At 46.1% G+C, this 20,931-nt stretch overlaps 1 protein-coding gene and 1 pseudogene across 1 annotated transcript in view; both read left to right on the top strand.

The window, feature by feature from the left end:
* The window catches only part of LOC126094991 (semaphorin-2A-like), a 1,391,554-nt gene that overhangs the window by 1,109,239 nt on the left and 261,384 nt on the right, over positions 1-20,931 (top strand). The window lies entirely within an intron of this gene.
* On the top strand, positions 9,076-9,193 carry LOC126095946 (5S ribosomal RNA; annotated as a pseudogene).

The following is a 20,931-nucleotide window of genomic DNA, read 5'->3' as shown; positions in this document are numbered from 1 at the left end:
GGCCCGATATCACTCAGGAAGACTACCAGCAGCTCAGTCAGTGCCAAGTCGAATAACTGCTTACATAAGGGCATGAGGTGGACCAATGCATTATTGAGTTGCTCCACTTCTGAAGCGCTTTCTGTTGAATAAATCATCCAAGTTTCCTGAAATTTTAATCACAATAACTGATTTCCGTCTCATTCGGATAATGCCTTCGTGGTTATTCATTCCTTTTTTCGTAGAGTGTATATAAATAATTTATCGATAGATTCATCAGTAGTATTAGTTATTTTGCTTATTATGTTATTGTCAACATAGTACGTTTTTTGGATGTTCTCAACAAAGTATCTTTGCTGGATGACCATAAGGAAATACAAAACCACTGGGACAATAATTCCACGTGGTAAACCCATTTAGATACCGATACAAGCAATGTAAAGCTTCTAACAAAGACAAAGGAGGAGGACGAGAACATTAGTGCATAACGTCCCGTCGACAACGAGATCTTTAGAGACGAAGCGCCAGTTCAGATTAGGGAAGATTGGGGAAGGAAATCGGCCGTGCCCTTTCAAACGAACCATCCCGGCATTTGTTTGAAACGATTTAGGGAAATTTCGGGAAACATAAATTAGGATTCGTTGATGTGTGTTTAATCTGTCGTCCTCACAAATGCAAGTCCATTGTGCTATTCCACCTCGCTCTGTACAAAGGCAAAGAATTCAGTACGGAATTTCTGTTTGCAAGACAAGTGGTAAACATCCGTAAATTGACAAGTTGTCTAAACAAGTCAGCTAGCTGTAATAATATGAATCGTTATACAACTGGCCGAATACGTCGTATTAGTTGTAAAGAAGAAAAAAGCCATTGCACACGTTATGAAGTCAAGTCGTTAGTAGAACTGCAGCGTATGATCCTTTTGTTCATACGACACTGTATCAGATATGCTCTTACATTAATGTGATTTTTTATAAGATTGGGGACGTCGTTCTCGCCCAACTGTATAGGGACAAATTGAGAGAATCAGTCCGCGAAAGAGCCTGTGGTACCTTGTAGGAACCTTGGGAAAAACGTGTACCAGCCCATGGCTTTCCCTCACTCTGTACCCGATTGACATAGTACAGAAAATGGCTCATACTGGTACGGATTACTCTCCGGTGTGCATTATTCGAGGTGATCCCGTGATGACGTTACAGACTTTCAGTGATGATGGAGAAGGGTAAATATTTGGAGGTAAGGCACACTGGTAGTTATAAGCTGAAATTGTTTTGATATCTTTGACAGTTGACGTCTTCCACTGCAAACTCTGTGCTTTCCATGTTTCAGGAGTAGGTATGGACCAACGCGACAAAGTATTGTTTACTATATATAGGCTCTAAAACGCATGTGTTATAGAGCTTTGGGAACCTGTTCGATAGACGATACGTGATTCACAGCAACAAAAGTAAACAAATTCTTGTTCCTTTAAGGTAAGCACTTCTAAAGCGCTTACTGGGCAATTTTTTTTCACGTTTTCCGTAATACCTCTTCCCAAAATATGCAAATCAAAGATCCTGCAGTTGAAGAGGTGTCAGTACGATTTTGCCTCATGACTTTCGCATAGGTTCTTTTCGGAGCTGGTTCCCATACCTCAGGTCGATACGTTTACCCTTCCCTATTATCCCTGAAGGATAATCATCACCGCATCCGTCTTGTATAGTGGTTTACGGACTGTACAGGGGTTCAGCTGCCCCTGCCCGCAGTGCCTTCAAATACCACGTGCAAGATTTTCATATTCTCTTGCTTGCTACGCATAAACTGTCAGTCCTACAGAAATTATGAACAGGGCCACTTTGTAGGAATTCAAAACCGAGGTCTCCAGCGAAAACGTGCCCCAGAAAAAAATTTCAATATATTACATTTCCTACAGAAAGGCTCTGTTTATTTTTTCTATAGTATAATCGTTTGGATATAGCGAGCGGGAAAATGTGAAAATCTTGCACGTGATTTTTGAAATCATTACGGGCTGCATAAAGTTTGCCGTTAGGGGCAACTGAATCGCTCTGTATGTGTGGACGCAAAAGGTGGCAACTGAATCAAGTACGATAACGACTTATCTGAAAGGTGAAACGGTTGTACACTATTCCTCATAGACCTTTTGCAACAAGTTTTCAAAATACAGGCACATATACATAGACGACTCAAAACACTTGACAACGGGACGCCCAAAGTCTGAATGCCTCCTGGTGCCATTGCAGGAACATCACGTGACAAGGAAGTATGTAAGAGGAGCAGAGGAAAGTGGGGGACCTTCTAGATGATGCACAGGCCGCAAATTGGAAACTACAGTGACGTAAGAAACATTGACAAACCTCAGAGTGATATGGTTCTGCATCAGAGAATGGGCGTCGTGGCAATGGCGAGGCTAGTCTCCACTTCACGTGCTACTGTCGTCTGCATCTCTGTTCAGTGGTTAAAGGACGGTGAAACCACCAGTTGGTGGATGGCGTGTACAGGTACAGCTGCCCATGCAGCTTCAACACGATACCACAGTTCATCAACAGTAGTGACTGGCGTATTGTGACGAGCCAGTTGCTCAGCCACCATTGACTAGACGTTTTCAGTTGGTGAGAGATCTGGAGAATGAACTGGCCAGGGCAGCAGTCGAACATTTCCTGTATCCAGAAATGCCCGTACAGGACCTGCAACATGCGGTCGTGCGTTATCCTGCTGAAATGTAGGGTTTCGCAGGGATCGAATGAAGTGTAGAGCCCCGGGTCGTAACACATCTGAAATGTAACGTCCACTGTTCAAAGTGCCGTCAATGCGAACAAGAGGTGACCGAGACGTGTGACCAATGGCACCCCATACCATCACGCCGGGTGATACGCCAGTATGCCGATGACGAATACACGCTTCAAATGTACGTTCACCGCGATGTCGCCAAACAGGGATGCGACCATCATGATGCTGTAAACAGAATCTGGACTCACCCGAAAAAAATGGTGGTTTTCCATTCGTGCACCCAGGTTCGTCGTTGAGTACACCATTGCAGGCGCTCTTGTCTCTGGTGCAGCGTCAAGGGTACCCGCAGCCATGGTCTGCGAGCTGATAGTCCATGCCCCTGCAAACGTCGTCGAAATGTTCGTGCAGATGGTTGTTGTCTTGCAAACGTCCCCATCTGTTGACTCAGGGATCGAGACGTGGCTGCACGATCCGTTACAGCCATGCGGATAAGATGCCTCTAATCTCGACTGCTAGTGATACGAGGCCATTGGGATCCAGCACGGCGTTCCGTATTACCCTCCTGAACCCACCGAACCCATATTCTGCTGACAGTCATTGGATCTCGGCCAACGAGAGCAGCAGTGTCGCGGTACGATAAACCGCAATTGCGGTAGGCTACAATCTGACCTTTATCAAAGTCGGAAACGTGATTTCTCCTCCTTACATGAGGCATCACAACAACGTTTCATCAGGCAACACCGGTCAACTGCTGTTTGTGTATGAGTAATCGGTTGGAAAAGTTTCGTAATGTCAGCACGTTGTAAGGTGGCACCACCGGCGCCCATCTTGTGTGAATGCTCTGAAAAGCCAATCATTTGCATATCACAGCATCTTCTTCCTGTCGGTTAAATTTCGCGTCTGTAACACGTCATCTTCGTGGTGTAGCAATTTTAATGGCCAGTAGTGTAAATGTTAAGGCAGCCGATCTAAGTTCGTTCTGCACAGGTTAACATATACGCCCTTTTCCTGAGCTATACCTTTTAGTTCACTCTACTAGTAAATTGGAGGGCAGGATTTTAGTTCACGTCTTACTCCAAGAAGTAACTATCATGCAGTTTATGCGCTGGCGCATGGTATTGTGTCCGCTAGGGCGGGCCTCATGACGTTACGGTCAGTTCCGATACAGCACTCGTGGCTGCCGCATCGCGGTCGCGAAGTGTTCCGAGGCAGTGCCAGATAAGTGTTTACAGTCTGACGATAGTTCATGGATTTGTAGTTTTAGCTTGACGATGTCCACTATGGACAAACGGTAGTTACTGTTATTCTGAAGAACGTTGGGTTATCCCGACTGAAACCTAAATAAAGTCTAGGTAAACGGAGCAACTGAGGTTGTTGATTATTAAAATTAAAATTAGTATTTATACAGTTGCTGACAGGGCCGCGAAATGTTGAAGCTATTTAAGCTGCGAAGAACGTGAATATGTTACGGACCACCTGCACCCATTCATGCTTGATGTGTTCCCAGACGGTGAGGACGTCTTTCAGCAGGAGAACGGTCCATGACACAAGGCCAGAATCGTGCTACGTGTCTTGAGGGGTGGAATACTAAACTCGGCCACCAAATTCGCCTGGTGCGAACAACCACAGTCCTTAATTTATGGGAATTTGCGTTATCTGTACATAGATATCTGGTGGCGCACTCTGAAAACCTACCAAGACTTATCGAAAACTAGGCCACGCAGAATTGCTTTTGTGTTGCATTCCACAACTCGACCAACACGTTGTTATCTTACTGGTCGTAAAATTTCTGACACATTCGCGTAATTCAACTGTAGGTCAGCACGGCATTGCTGCGATTATAAGAGTGCATCAACTATCAAAAATGGTTCAAATGGCTCTGAGCACTATGCGACTTAACTTCTGAGGTCATCATTCACCTAGAACTTAGAACTAATTAAACCTAACCAACCTAAGGATATCACACACGTCCATGCCCGAGGCAGGATTCGAAACTGCGACCGTAGTGGTCGCTCGGTTCCAGGCTGTAGCGCCTAGAACCGCCTTGCCACTCCGGTCGGAGCATCAACTACCGCTACAATTTTGCCGGTATGGGTGCAACTAACCGAAAACAAGAACATTATCCGAAGGAGAGCACTCATCTGTGACCCCCGGTTAAGAACACGAGACCATCTGCTTGGTGAGACCAGAACTTGCGTCCCTCCGTCGAGCTGTGCAGGACTGCTGATGTCTCAGGTCGGTATTACGGCTGCAGCGGCACTGGGACGCGACTTGAATTAATGCCGTCCGAACGTCGCTTCGCAGACCGCGAGGGCTAACAGTTTATGGAAATTTAAGGGTGGTAGGAGGGTGGGCGATGGAGGGTGGGCGATAGAGGGACGTTCTGACGGCAGCGCAGCTCCAGTGACACTGCAGTCTGGCGGCGCTTAACGGCCTTTCAGAACGCGTACTGCGGTACGAACTCAAATGTGCGCTAGCGATGGACTGAATGTTTCACTTAACATCCAGGCAGACGAGTAATTAAGTGGGGCGAATGAAACTGGGTTTCCAACATCGAATGGCTTTTGCGTTAAATAAAGGCCTCGTAGAAAACGTGAACGTCGAACAGGATAATGAAGTAACTGAAATGAACATTAAGGTGTAAAATTGTAACGGTCACCGACATCGTTACCGTGAGAAAATGGAGGAGACACAGAAGAAGTGTTCTGTATCTACCGGGTGATCAAAGAGTCAGTATAAATTTTAAATCTGAATAAATCACAGAATAATGTAGATAGAGAGGTACAAATTGATACACATGCTTGGAATGACATGGGGTTTTATTAGAACCAAAAAAATACAAAAGTTCAAAAAATTCCTGCAGATGGCTCTTCATCTGATCAGAATAGCAATAATTAGCATAACAAAGTAAGACAAAGCAAAGATGATGTTCTTTACAGGAAATGCTCAATATGTCCACCATCATTCTTCAACAATAGCTGTAGTCGAGGAATAATGTCGCGAACAGCACTGTAAAGCATGTTCGGAATTATGGTGAGGCATTGGCGTCGGATTTTGTCTTTCAGCATATCTAGAGATGTCGGCCCATCAAGATACACTAGCGACTTCAGGTAACCCCAAAGCCAATAATCGCACGGACTGGGGTCTGGGGACCTGGGAGGCCAAGCATGACGAAAGTGGCGGCTGAGCACACGATCATCACCGAACGACGCGCGCAAGAGATCTTTCACGCGTCTAGCAATATGTGGTGGAGCGCCATCCTGCATAAACATCGTACGCTCCAGCAGGTGCTTATCAGCCAGGCTGGGGATAATCCGATTCTGTAACATATCGGCGTACCTCTCACCCGTCACGGTAGCAGTCACTGACGTTTTGCTGTCCAGCGCCATCTGTCGGACATTTTGTGAACTTTGTTTTTTTTCCTAATAAAACCCCATATCATTCCAAGCATGTGTATGAATTTTCACCTCTCTGTCTACATTATTCCGTGGTTTATTAAGTTTTCAAATTTATACTAACTTTTTGATCACCCGGTATATCCACACCCCGCAATCTGAAACCGGAGAGGGAGTGGGAAGGTCATTCACGTTCCATTATTATTTTCGACTTTTACTGGTACATTCGTGAAAATTTCGGTTGTAATCAGTTTTAAATGAACTTCCGCATGAGCCCAAATTTCTCAGATTTTAATATTCACCGGATGTTTATGGAACAAAGCATTAAGTTGCCCATTTCTTGGATTTTGTACAAAAGATTCAAAAAGCATATCATACAAAATGAAGAATAATTTTGGATTAATGTATTTTGAAATAAAGTTGCATAAAATGACTGAAATGAGCATTTCAATACTGCATAAAGCTTCAGTAATAGGACCACTAAAAAGTACGTGTACGTTTAACACAGTTACTGATAATAATGCTGAGATGCGTAACGCAAGTCTTTCAACTGGACGCCACTTTACTGAGCAGCGTGTCCCTAACCTAGTGTCGTACCAGGGAAACGGAACCTACAGTTTAACGTGAAATCCGAACCACGTGTCGTTCCTGGTCAATTTTCATTCACTGACAGGGATAGTCTGTGTTAAAAGGCAGCGGAATGAAAAGTTTCCGTAGTTCGTCTGGATTTCCATTCCTCAAACTCTCAATTTCCAGGCACACACTTTGCCGCTAGGCTGCCAGACCTGATTGTTAATTACAAAGTAAAGTCTTGAAAGTAGAAGAATTCTGCTTAGGAAGAGGTTCCTGACAGTTCGAAGTTCTTCAAGTCGCTTAGCTGTGTATGTTGAACACTATCGTCTAATGTTCTTCGCAGTTGGATAGTGGTGGCTGCAGCATAGTATGCTCATAAATATAGAACCACAATCATTACACTCTTCGTGATGTGAGTATAATTAGTTTGGCGACTGAAATGCCTCTACGTTTGCTTCTGCTGGAAACTACAGAGTTGAAGCAAATACTACAATCGTCCGTTCACCATCGCACTTGTAAAATACACATCCGCCGCCTAAAACTGTTACTTTGGTCACTGTCACACTTTGTGAAAATGAAAAATCACTGTAACATGCTGTATGTTGTACGGAAGACACCAGTTTATTTCGTCACGTGCGTTACGCTATCGAACTAATTCTAGCAGCACTAATGACGCCTCTTTTTCTCACTCCCTGTCACAGTACCTATTTCTGGCCGACGACTGCCGATGCCTTACAGCGCTCTCTCCCTCCCATAGTAGTTTTACGTAAAGTTACATTTATTACACGTATTACAAAACCTTACATAGAAACGATACATTGTACACAACAGAGTAAACATCTTAATAATAACCGATATGTCACGCAGCATGAAGGAAACAGTTCCATGGTTACTACTAAATAACACTAAGTAACGAACATATACAGTATATACAGGACTTTTTTCTCTGTGACGAATAGTCTTGCCACAAATATGTCACAAACTTTACAACCTGGTCTTTTCTGCATGGCCTTAAAGAAAAACTGTGATCAGCCACCAACACCAGATGCGCTATGTATATTATGTCAGTCTGCTGCAGTAATGTGGAAAGAAACGAAAAGTAATACTATTGGCTTTCAGCATATATATCATATCGTTCATCAATCTCTAATACTTCATTCTGTGAAGTCCCCAGAGTTGTAGTAATTATGAGAACAGCTCTTCTGAAATACCTAAGACTTCGAAATATATCTAAGAAGGGGCTTCCGCTTCAATGTGTGTCCTTTCGCTCTACTAGAGGCTACATGAACCAAGGAAATGCGTAGAGGTGACTGCAAAGGACTCCGTAACAGGATATCATAGTTACAACTGGCAGCCTATCGATTTTACTGACAAAGTTGTAATTATAATACGACCTTACCATGCAATCAGTAATTGATTAGAGACGAAGGATAATTTTGTTAACAGATTTTTTTTCATCTATTGGAGCTCAGCTTACATATTAGCCTGTAATGTAAAAACCTGTCTCATTTCAGTAGCATACTACAGTCTGTAGTCTACAACAGGTTCTGGACCCAGAACCAGTTTTAGCGCCTCTGATATACTCCATAGCATTTCGCCGATAGCTGTGAGTACAATGTCACCGAAGATACCGAATGTTTAGTTTAGAGTACTCAGTTTTCCTTTAGTGCAGTGGAAGTCTGCCGCTGCTTTCATAAATGAAGACAGAAGAGGAGGGCCCTAAACCTGAGCTGCAGAGGAGCTGCAGGGCGTGGCTGGACACCGCGACACGGCCAGGGAACGCATCTTTCTCTATCAGCCTCAGACCGCCTACACTACGACCATCCATTCAGCCAGTAAAACTGCCAGCACTTCCGGAAAGAGGAGTCCGGCAAGGGGAATCCGCATCAGTAACACTGTTCTGAGCAATCCTTCAGGAAATTTTCAGACGCTTAAAAGGCGGAAAACGAAGAATGAATGCATGCTAATGGGACATAGAGAAACCACGTACGTTATTCGATTGTAATCCATTGTCGTCACATATTTTAACTATTTATTTTGCACCTCTCGTAACACATGTCTCGTTGTTTCCTGGTGCCCAGGTTTACTGAGTTGTTTCATTTGGAGAAGTCCTTAATTGTGTCCAGGAGCAGCATTACTGGCTGCTTGCATCTGAGATTCATCTCTGCGTTTTAGCACCCCTACTTTGTCCCAATTCAACAGACCTGGGGCAGGATTTGTTTCACAATTTTGTTTTCCTCGGTAGTCTCCTCCTAACGTCCTACGTGACACGCTTCTTATAGGAAATTACATATTTATCTCCATTGTCTCCATTATATGTATCCCAAGGTGTTTCTAATACGTCACCATTTCTAATATCACATTATAGATACTGACTTCTAATTTAATTTTTTTTCACTAAGTGGGCAACGGTCTTGCGGCAGTGGATACACCGGTTCCCGTGAGATCACCGAAGTTAAGAACTGTTGGGCGTGGCCAGCACTTGGATGGGTGACCATCCGGGCCGCCATGAGCTGTTGCCATTTTTCGGGGTGCACTCAGCCTCGTGATGCCAACAGAGGAACTACTCGACCGAACAGCAGCGGCTCCGATCAAAGAAAACCATAATAACGCCCGGGAGTGCAGTGTGCTGACCACACGGCCCCTCCTATCCGCATCCTCAGCTGAGCATGACACGGCGGTCGGATGGTCCCGATGGGCCACTTGTGGCCTGAAGCCGGAGTGCTTTTCACTAAATGACAAAACTTTAACTTGCTATTTCGAGATTTCCAATTTTAATTTCAGAAATTTGTACTATTTGAACAGATCGTTGCAGGTCATTTTCGCATGTAAGCTGCCTAATCATTACGAATAATAATGTACTCACTGTCATCTGCTGACTTAGATGAATCCTTGCAGACATATATTTTAACCTTATCGTTAATTTATAAATTACTAACTGATAAAACATTTTATCCTTGTCTAGCTTCTTCACTTGTTATGGTTCTATTAACTTATTTCTGAGAAAGTGCATTTGCAACATAGCATTGTACGAAACTAAATCTTGGAAAACCGGAAAAGTGGGAATAGAAGCGTTTGAGATGCAATGCTAACAAAGAATGTTGAAAATTATGTGGTCTATCAGATACAAAAGTGAGGAGGTTCTCCACAGAATCGGGTAGAAATGGAACTTATGGGAAACACTGACACAGGGATGAAATGACCGGGCATGTGTTGAGACATCAATGAATAACTTCCACGGTACTAGACATAGCTGTATAGGATAACACTGTAGGCGAAGACAGAGACTGAAATACACTCCTGGAAATTGAAATAAGAACACCGTGAATTCATTGTCTCAGGAAGGGGAAACTTTATTGACACATTCCTGGGGTCAGATACATCACATGATCACACGGACAGAACCACAGGCACATAGACACAGGAAACAGAGCATGCACAATGTCGGCACTAGTACAGTGTATATCCACCTTTCGCAGCAATGCAGGCTGCTATTCTCCCATGGAGACGATCGTAGAGATGCTGGATGTAGTCCTGTGGAACGGCTTGCCATGCCATTTCCACCTGGCGCCTCAGTTGGACCAGCGTTCGTGCTGGACGTGCAGAACGCGTGAGACGACGCTTCATCCAGTCCCAAACATGCTCAATGGGGGACAGATCCGGAGATCTTGCTGGCCAGGGTAGTTGACTTACACCTTCTAGAGCACGTTGGGTGGCACGGGATACATGCGGACGTCCATTGTCCTGTTGGAACAGCAAGTTCCCTTGCCGGTCTAGGAATGGTAGAACGATGGGTTCGATGACGGTTTGGATGTACCGTGCACTATTCAGTGTCCCCTCGACGATCACCAGTGGTGTACGGCCAGTGTAGGAGATCGCTCCCCACACCATGATGCCGGGTGTTGGCCCTGTGTGCCTCGGTCGTATGCAGTCCTGATTGTGGCGCTCACCTGCACGGCGCCAAACACGCATACGACCATCATTGGCACCAAGGCAGAAGCGACTCTCATCGCACGTCTCCATTCGTCCCTCCATTCACGCCTGTCGCGACACCACTGGAGGCGGGCTGCACGATGTTGGGGCGTGAGCGGAAGACGGCCTAACGGTGTGCGGGACCGTAGCCCAGCTTCATGGAGACGGTTGCGAATGGTCCTCGCCGATACCCCAGGAGCAACAGTGTCCCTAATTTGCTGGGAAGTGGCGGTGCGGTCCCATACGGCACTGCGTAGGATCCTACGGTCTTGGCGTGCATCCGTGCGTCGCTGCGGTCCGGTCCCAGGTCGACGGGCACGTGCACCTTCCGCCGACCACTGGCGACAACATCGATGTACTGTGGAGACCTCACGCCCCACGTGTTGAGCAATTCGGCGGTACCTCCACCCGGCCTCCCGCATGCCCACTATACGCCCTCGCTCAAAGTCCGTCAACTGCACATACGGTTCACGTCCACGCTGTCGCGGCATGCTACCAGTGTTAAAGACTGCGATGGAGCTCCGTATGCCACGGCAAACTGGCTGACACTGACGGCGGCGGTGCACAAATGCTGCGCAGCTAGCGCCATTCGACGGTCAACACCGCGGTTCCTGGTGTGTCCGCTGTGCCGTGCGTGTGATCATTGCTTGTACAGCCCTCTCGCAGTGTCCGGAGCAAGTATGGTGGGTCTGACACACCGGTGTCAATGTGTTCTTTTTTCCATTTCCAGGAGTGTATATCCAACAAGTTATTAAGGTCATTATGTGCAACAGCTGCTCTGAGATGAAGAGGTTGACACAGGATACCGCTCAGATAGCTGTTGACTCCCAAATAAGGGAATAAAACTTAATCAGTACGTTAGTCTGTTAAAATACCGCTGGCCGGAGTGGCCGAGCGGCTCTAGGCGCTACAGTCTGGAACCGCGCGACCGCTACGTTCGCAGGTTCGAATCCTGCCTCGGACATGGATGTGTGTGATGTCCTTAGGTTAGTTAGGTTTAAGTAGTTCTAGAGGCCTGATGACCTCAGCAGTTAAGTCCCATAGTGCTCAGAGCCATTTGACACATTTTGTTAAAATACCATAGCATCCATACATGCTTTTCATAGCTCCTGTGATATAGCTTGGAAGACAATTTTCAGAAAGTTTTCCCCACAGTTTCTTTTTTGTAACTCTATCTTATGCCTTTGTAAAATTTATGAAAGTACAGGTTTCACCATATTTTATGCTTGGCGCTTCACTGTTATTTCTCGAATATATCACTATTTTGAACTTCGTCCAAGAGGCCTCCCGCAATTTTTGCCAGTTCGAAACGCAGATGCTTTTATATACGAGGGTTATTTGGAAAGTAAGTTCCGATCTGACGTGTAATGGAAACCATTTTGAAAATCAAAAATATTTCATTCGCAACATGTAGTTATATCTTACAGTTATTCTCGCCGCTCCGACTTACACATTTGTCGTAGCACTGTGCCAACTTTCCAATGCTCTCGTCATAGAAGGCAGCCGCCTCCGCTTTCCGCCACGTCTACAGCTCGCTGGCTGTGCCAAACTGTTGCTTTCAAAGCCAGCGGTTCGTGTGACCAGAGCTTTGAAACTCTGGGGCAGCCAGTTACAGGCTGTATTGTAGTTGATCAATAACTTTCCATCGAAAATACTGCAAGGGCATTTTCACTGCTCCTCCTGCGTGCGGCCGAGAAACGTCATGAAGAAGGAACCACATGACAGTTGTGGTACGTGAGCTGCATGAAAATCAGGCGAAGTCTCTCACCACCCCCATACTCGGCTGGAGACACTGCTTCCTAGGCATGTTTACTTGATAACTGTGCACTCAGAACTGGAAAGAGTGACGTGGCGCGATCGACGGGAATACTTTCCGGGGACACTGTCCAACACACCAGTGCGAAGCTTCGCCGAGTTTTCACACTGATTTCCGTTCGTGACCGATCGGAACTTACTTCCCGACTAGCCATCTTAGAGCTCATACCTCTGACCAAGAAACTTATTTTCTTAGAACTGTTTGCGTGAATTTAATTTTCCAGCACAGTTTTTGTAGCATCCTTGATTGGATTATACAGGGTCATTCATAAATAGTTACAGGGTTTGCGTCGTCGACTCTCCGAAAATTATAAGACGTAGAGAGAAAAAAAGACAAACGTTGCAGGTACTCAATATGGGCATATATATATTACGAGCAAAAGAGCATGTGCGTGCAATTCGTTGAAGTTACTGCTGCTGCTCCTACGACAGCAACCCGCTTTTGAAATCTGTCCATTCTACATCTATACGCCGCAAGTCAGCGTATGATGGTTGGTTAGGGTACTTTGCGTACCAGTATTACTTATCCCTTTTCCTGTTCCACTCGGATATGGGTAGCGGGAAGAACGATCGCTGATAAGCCTCCGAATTTCTCTGATTTTATTTTCACGATGCTTTCCTAAGATGTACATAGGAGGAAGTAATATATTACATTAATGATCCCTCATGAATTACACTGCCAGAAGCAGAGTTCATTTTGTTTGCAGATGACACAAATATTGCAATAAATAGTGTCGAGTGTAATTCTAGAAAGATCTGCTAATGATATTTTCATGGATATTAATAAATGGTTTAAAGCCAACTCACTGGCATTAAACTTCGAAAAGACTCACTATATGCAATTCAGAACTTGTAAGAGGTTTCCACCCAGCATATGCATCAAGTATTAAGAAGAGCAGATAGAAGAGGTCGACAGTCTTAAATTCCTTGGATTACAACTTGATAATAAATTCAGTTGAGAGGAGCACACCACAGAACTGCAAAAACGCCTTAACAAATCTGTGTTTGCAATTAGAGTGTTAGCTGACATAGGCGCCATAAAAATGAAAAAGCTTCCATACTTTGCCTACTTTCATTCCATAATGTCATATGGTATAATATTTTGGCGTAACTCTTCAACTCAAAAAAAGTTTTCAGAGTTCAAAAGCGTGTGATACGTATTATTTGTGGAGTAAATTCACGGACGTCCTCTAGAAACCTCTTCAAAGAACTGTGTATACTAACTACTGCGTCTCACTCTATTTACTCCTTAATGAAATTTGTCCTAAATAATACACTCCTGGAAATGGAAAAAAGAACACATTGACACCGGTGTGTCAGACCCACCATACTTGCTCCGGACACTGCGAGAGGGCTGTACAAGCAATGATCACACGCACGGCACAGCGGACACACCAGGAACCGCGGTGTTGGCCGTCGAATGGCGCTAGCTGTGCAGCATTTGTGCACCGCCGCCGTCAGTGTCAGCCAGTTTGCCGTGGCATACGGAGCTCCATCGCAGTCTTTAACACTGGTAGCATGCCGCGACAGCGTGGACGTGAACCGTATGTGCAGTTGACGGACTTTGAGCGAGGGCGTATAGTGGGCATGCGGGAGGCCGGGTGGACGTACCGCCGAATTGCTCAACACGTGGGGCGTGAGGTCTCCACAGTACATCGATGTTGTCGCCAGTGGTCGGCGGAAGGTGCACGTGCCCGTCGACCTGGGACCGGACCGCAGCGACGCACGGATGCACGCCAAGACCGTAGGATCCTACGCAGTGCCGTAGGGGACCGCACCGCCACTTCCCAGCAAATTAGGGACACTGTTGCTCCTGGGGTATCGGCGAGGACCATTCGCAACCGTCTCCATGAAGCTGGGCTACGGTCCCGCACACCGTTAGGCCGTCTTCCGCTCACGCCCCAACATCGTGCAGCCCGCCTCCAGTGGTGTCGCGACAGGCGTGAATGGAGGGACGAATGGAGACGTGTCGTCTTCAGCGATGAGAGTCGCTTCTGCCTTGGTGCCAATGATGGTCATATGCGTGTTTGGCGCCGTGCAGGTGAGCGCCACAATCAGGACTGCATACGACCGAGGCACACAGGGCCAACACCCGGCATCATGGTGTGGGGAGCGATCTCCTACACTGGCCGTACACCACTGGTGATCGTCGAGGGGACACTGAATAGTGCACGGTACATCCAAACCGTCATCGAACCCATCGTTCTACCATTCCTAGACCGGCAAGGGAACTTGCTGTTCCAACAGGACAATGCACTTCCGCATGTATCCCGTGCCACCCAACGTGCTCTAGAAGGTGTAAGTCAACTACCCTGGCCAGCAAGATCTCCGGATCTGTCCCCCATTGAGCATGTTTGGGACTGGATGAAGCGTCGTCTCACGCGTTCTGCACGTCCAGCACGAACGCTGGTCCAACTGAGGCGCCAGGTGGAAATGGCATGGCAAGCCGTTCCACAGGACTACATCCAGCATCTCTACGATCGTCTCCACGGGAGAATAGCAGCCTGCATTGCTGCGAAAGGTGGATATACACTGTACTAGTGCCGACATTGTGCATGCTCTGTTTCCTGTGTCTATGTGCCTGTGGTTCTGTCCGTGTGATCATGTGATGTATCTGACCCCAGGAATGTGTCAATAAAGTTTCCCCTTCCTGGGACAATGAATTCACGGTGTTCTTATTTCAATTTCCAGGAGTGTATATCTCTTTTTTCAACAAACAGCTCAGTTCATACATACAATACCAGGAACAAAAATTGACCCGCACAAGGACTTAAAAGCACTCACTTTAGTTCAAAAAGGGGTCCACTACTCAGGAACACTCACCTTCAATAATTTGCCAGCATGATGTATATAGTCATACTATTAGTACTGTCATTTCAGTTTAAATAAAAAGGACATGTTCCACATCCACGAGGATCACTTCAGCACGGATCTATGGAACGAAAAACTAATATAATCTAATCTATCTAATCTAATATGTTGGTTGACTCTTGTAGCAACCTACGCTCTCTGATAATTAACAGTCAGTGTACCATGATGCAGAGCGCCTCTCTTGCAGCGTCTGCCACTGTAGTTGGCTGTGCATCTCCGAGACGCTTTCGCGCTTACTAACTGAACCTGTAACGACACGTGCTGCTCTTCTTTGGGCCTCCCCTCTTTCTTATATCAATACTATCTGGCACGGATCGCGGCTTAGAGAGCAATATTGAGGTATCGGTCGAACATGTGTTGTGTAGTCTACTTACTTTATTGATGGACTACACTTCCTGAGGATTCTTCCAATGATTTCTGTCTGGCATCTGTCCTGTTGCCACTTTTGTTGTTGTTGTGGTCTTCAGTCCAGAGACTGGATTGATGGAGCTCTCCATGCTACTCTATCGTGTGCAGTCCTCTTCATCTCCAAGTAACTGCTCCAACCTACATCCTACTGAATCTGCTTAGTGTACCCATCTCTTGGCCTCTCTCTACGATTTTTACCCTCCACGCGTCCATCCAATACTAAATTTGTAGTCTTTGATGCCTCAGAATGAGTCCTACTAACCCACCCCATCTCCTACTCAAGTTGTGCCACAAATCCCTCTTCTCCCCAATTCTATTCAGTACCTCCTCATTAGTTGCGTGGTCTACCCATCTAATCTTCAGCATTCTTCTGTAGCACCGCGTTTAGAAAGCTTCTATTCTCTTCTTGTCCAAACTATTTATCGTCCATGTTTCACTTACGACACTTAAAACAGTACTCGATGTTAACAAATTTCTCTTCTTCAGAATCGCTTTCCCTGCCATAGCCAGTCTACATTTTATATCCTCCCTACTTCGACCATCTCCAGTTATTTTGCTTCCAAAATAGCAAAACTCAGTTACTACTTTAAGTGTGTCGTTTCCTAATCAAATTCCCTCAGAATCACCTGATTTTCGTTCGACTACATTCCATTACTCTCATTTTCCATTTTTTTATGTTCATCTTGTGTCCACCTTTCAAGACACTTCCAGGTCCTTTGCTGTCTCTGACAGAATTACAATGTCATCGACAAATCTCGAAGATTTTATTTCTTCTCCATGGATTTTAATTCCTACTCCAAATTTGTCTTTTGTTTCTATTACCGCTTGCTCAGTACACAGACTGAATAACATCGGTGATAGGCAACATCCCTGTCTCACTCCCTTCTCAATTACTGCTTCACTTTCGTGCCCCTCGACTCTTATAACTGCCGTCTGGTTTCTGTACAAATTGTAAATAGCCTTTCGCTCCCTGTATTTTACCCCTACCACATTTAGAATTTGAAAGAGAGTATTCCAGTCAACATTGTCAAGAGCTTTCTCTAAATCTACAAATGCTAGAAACGTAGTTTTGTCTTTCCTTAACCTGTGTTCTAAGGTAAATCGTAGGATCAGTATTGCCTCGCATGTTCCAACATTACGGAATCCAAACTGATTTGCCGCGAGGTCGGCTTCTACCAGTTTTTTCCTTCATCTGTAAAAAATTGGTGTTCGTATTTTGCAACCCTGACTTATTAAACTAATAGCTCGTAATTTTAACACCTGTTAACACTTTCTTTCTTTGGGATTAGATTTATTATATTTTTCTTGAAGTCTGAGGGTATTTCACCTGTTTCATACATCTTGACCACGACATAGAAGAGTTTAGTCATGGCGGGCTCTCCCAAAGCAGCTCTAATGGAATATTTGCTACTCCCTGGGTCTTGTATCCACTTAGGTCTTTCAATGCTCTGTTAAATTCCTCTCACAGTACCATATCTCCCATTTCATGTTCATCTACGTCCTCTTCCATTTCCATAATATTGCCTTCAAGTACACCGCTCTTGTATAGACCCTCTTTATACTCATTCCACCTATTTGCTTTCCCTTGTTTGCTTCAACTGGTTTTCCATCTGCGCTCTTGATATACATACAGGTGTTTCTCTTTCACCCAAATGTCTGTTTACTTCTCCTGCAGGCAGTATCTGTCTTACCGCTAGAGGTATATGCTTCTACATCCTTACACTTGTCCTCTAGCCATCCCTGCCTAGTTGTTTTGCACTTTTTGCACTTTGCATCTGCCCTACCCGCTATTAATTTCACATGATCGCTCCACTGCATATGACGCCGCAAGCTTCTTTCTTTCTATGTATCCGAAATACACTCCTGGAAATTGAAATAAGAACACCGTGAATACATTGTCCCAGGAAGGGGAAACTTTATTGACACATTCCTGGGGTCAGATACATCACATGATCACACTGACAGAACCACAGGCACATAGACACAGGCAACAGAGCATGCACAATGTCGGCACTAGTACAGTGTATATCCACCTTCCGCAGCAATGCAGGCTGCTATTCTCCCATGGAGACGATCGTAGGAGATGCTGGATGTAGTCCTGTGGAACGGCTTGCCATGCCATTTCCACCTGGCGCCTCAGTTGGACCAGCGTTCGTGCTGGACGTGCAGACCGCGTGAGACGACGCTTCATCCAGTCCTAAACATGCTCAATGGGGGACAGATCCGGAGATCTTGCTGGCCAGGGTAGTTGACTTACACCTTCTAGAGCACGTTGGGTGGCACGGGATACATGCGGACGTGCATGTTGGAACAGCAAGTTCCCTTGCCGGTCTAGGAATGGTAGAACGATGGGTTCGATGACGGTTTGGATGTACCGTGCACTATTCAGTGTCCCCTCGACGATCACCAGTGGTGTACGGCCAGTGTAGGAGATCGCTCCCCACACCATGATGCCGGGTGTTGGCCCTGTGTGCCTCGGTCGTATGCAGTCCTGATTGTGGCGCTCACCTGCACGGCGCCAAACACGCATACGACCATCATTGGCACCAAGGCAGAAGCGACTCTCATCGCACGTCTCCATTCGTCCCTCCATTCACGCCTGTCGCGACACCACTGGAGGCGGGCTGCACGATGTTGGGGCGTGAGCGGAAGACGGCCTAACGGTGTGCGGGACCGTAGCCCAGCTTCATGGAGACGGTTGCGAATGGTCCTCGCCGATACCCCAGGAGCAACAGTGTCCCTAATTTGCTGGGAAGTGGCGGTGCGGTCCCCTACGGCACTGCGTAGGATCCTACGGTCTTGGCGTGCATCCGTGCGTCGCTGCGGTCCGGTCCCAGGTCGACGGGCACGTGCACCTTCCGCCGACCACTGGCGACAACATCGATGTACTGTGGAGACCTCACGCCCCACGTGTTGAGCAATTCGGCGGTACGTCCACCCGGCCTCCCGCATGCCCACTATACGCCCTCGCTCAAAGTCCGTCAACTGCACATACGGTTCACGTCCACGCTGTCGCGGCATGCTACCAGTGTTAAAGACTGCGATGGAGCTCCGTATGCCACGGAAAACTGGCTGACACTGACGGCGGCGGTGCACAAATGCTGCGCAGCTAGCGCCATTCGACGGCCAACACCGCGGTTCCTGGTGTGTCCGCTGTGCCGTGCGTGTGATCATTGCTTGTACAGCCCTCTCGCAGTGTCCGGAGCAAGTATGGTGGGTCTGACACACCGGTGTCAATGTGTTCTTTTTTCAATTTCCAGGAGTGTACATTACATTTGTATACGTTGAGAGTCATTTGTGACACCAGCACAAGATCGATCCTCTACAGGTATGTCTGCATATCGCTAAAATTTTCTAGCAATGCAACCATCATCCTCGAAAAGCGTCATTGAATTTCTGACGGTATCAACTATGTCGTTTATGTACAGCGTGTTACGGACAGAAGCGCAGACAGTGTGATCATTGGTGCGTTAATACACACCCACTTCAGGGTGTTAGTTTTTTTTCTCAGCCTCTAACAGTCTTCCCACAATCTCGTCACATAATTTACTACCTGAAATTTTCCGCACAGTAGCAACTGCACAACTAAGTGGACCTCGGGTGTCAGTATAGATTAACCTTTTGCGCCCACGCATCCACACTTCAACAGTTGACTTCCGGCTTAGAGGAAAATAAGCATTAAAGGCTATTGTCTCTTGTAACACGTACTTCGAAGTACTAACGAACTTAAAAACATACTACTCCTAACAACTACAATTATTACTCCGCAGAAGAAGTAAATACCTGTGTACCGTTTTTCAGCACACTTTCATAAGTCACCAATATAAATGTGGTGTCACCGCCAGACACCACACTTGCTAGGTGGTAGCTTTAAATCGGCCGCGGTCCATCAGTACATGTCGGACCCGCGTGTCGCCACTGTCAGTAATCGCAGACCTAGCGCCACCACATGGCAGGTCTAGAGAGGCGGACAAGCACTCGCCCCAGTTGTACGACGACTTTGTTAGCGACTACACTGACGAAGTCTTTCTCTCATTTGCCGAGAGACAGTTAGAATAGCCTTCAGCTAAGTCCATGTCTACGACCTAGCAAGGCGCCATTAACCATATCTAGAAAGAGTCTTATTTGTATTATCAAGAGCGATGTACCTCAAGGATGAAGTAAAGTTAAGTATTATAGAAGCTACGTACTTTTCTTATTAGCATTCATTACGTATCCTGTTCCAGACTTCACGCCAGTCGGCGTGTGTGTACGCGTGCCTTTCGGTTACCCGTCACTGTGGACTGGCTGTCTTGTCAGTCCACTACAATAAATATCTGCACTTAAACCCAAACAATCCGTGCATTGTGAACAGTAATGGTTCTGTAGCACTCCCTTGGGGAACTCCCGACTTTATTTTGAAGTCTGAAGATTTTCCTGCGTCAAGAATGACATGCTTTGTTCCGTTTGACAGGAACTACTCAATCCGTACGCTTGTATTTTCTTCTTTGGTTTGGAGTGCGGCACAGTAACGAACGCGTTTCGAATATCAAGGAACATGCGATCTACCAGGGACCCATGTTGTGCCCTACAAAGGAGATTTTCGGGCTCCTGAAATGCCGTAATAAGCGGGAATAAAATATGTTCCAGATCCATACAACAGACTGATGTCAGAGACATACGCCTATAGCACTTTGCGTCTGTACGACGACTGTTCTTGAAAATGGGAAAGACCTGCGCTATTTTACAATCATTATCAGCGCTTCAGTCTACAAGAATCGAGAGAGGTGGCGCAGTGGTTAGCACACTTGACTCGCATTCGGCAGGACGACGCTTCGAACCCACGTCCAGCCATCCTGATTTACGTTTTCCGTGATTTCTCCAAATCCCTTCTTGCACATGCCGGGATGGTTCGTTTGAAAGGGCAAGGCCGACTTCCTTCCCCATCTTTCCCTACTTCGAGCTTGGGCTCCGCCTCTAAAGATCTCATTGTCGACGGGACTTGAACTCTAATCTCCTTCCCCTTGTCCAGTCTACCAAAGGCCTACGATACGCTGCCACTACAAAAAATTCAAGTTCTTTCCCATAGTCTATATAGAATCGAATTTTTATTCCGTCATACCCAATAACCTTCCTCTGTTGAGTAATTTCAGTTGATCTTCTAGCCTTTGATTATTTATTTAAGTATCTGTCATTTCGTAGTTCGTACGACGAT

This window comes from Schistocerca cancellata, chromosome 8 (genome assembly GCF_023864275.1).
Source record: "Schistocerca cancellata isolate TAMUIC-IGC-003103 chromosome 8, iqSchCanc2.1, whole genome shotgun sequence".
In the NCBI taxonomy this organism is placed as follows: Eukaryota; Metazoa; Arthropoda; class Insecta; order Orthoptera; family Acrididae; genus Schistocerca; species Schistocerca cancellata.
The sequence above is the reverse complement of the archived record's forward strand: the minus strand, read 5'-3'. Positions and strand labels throughout refer to the sequence as shown.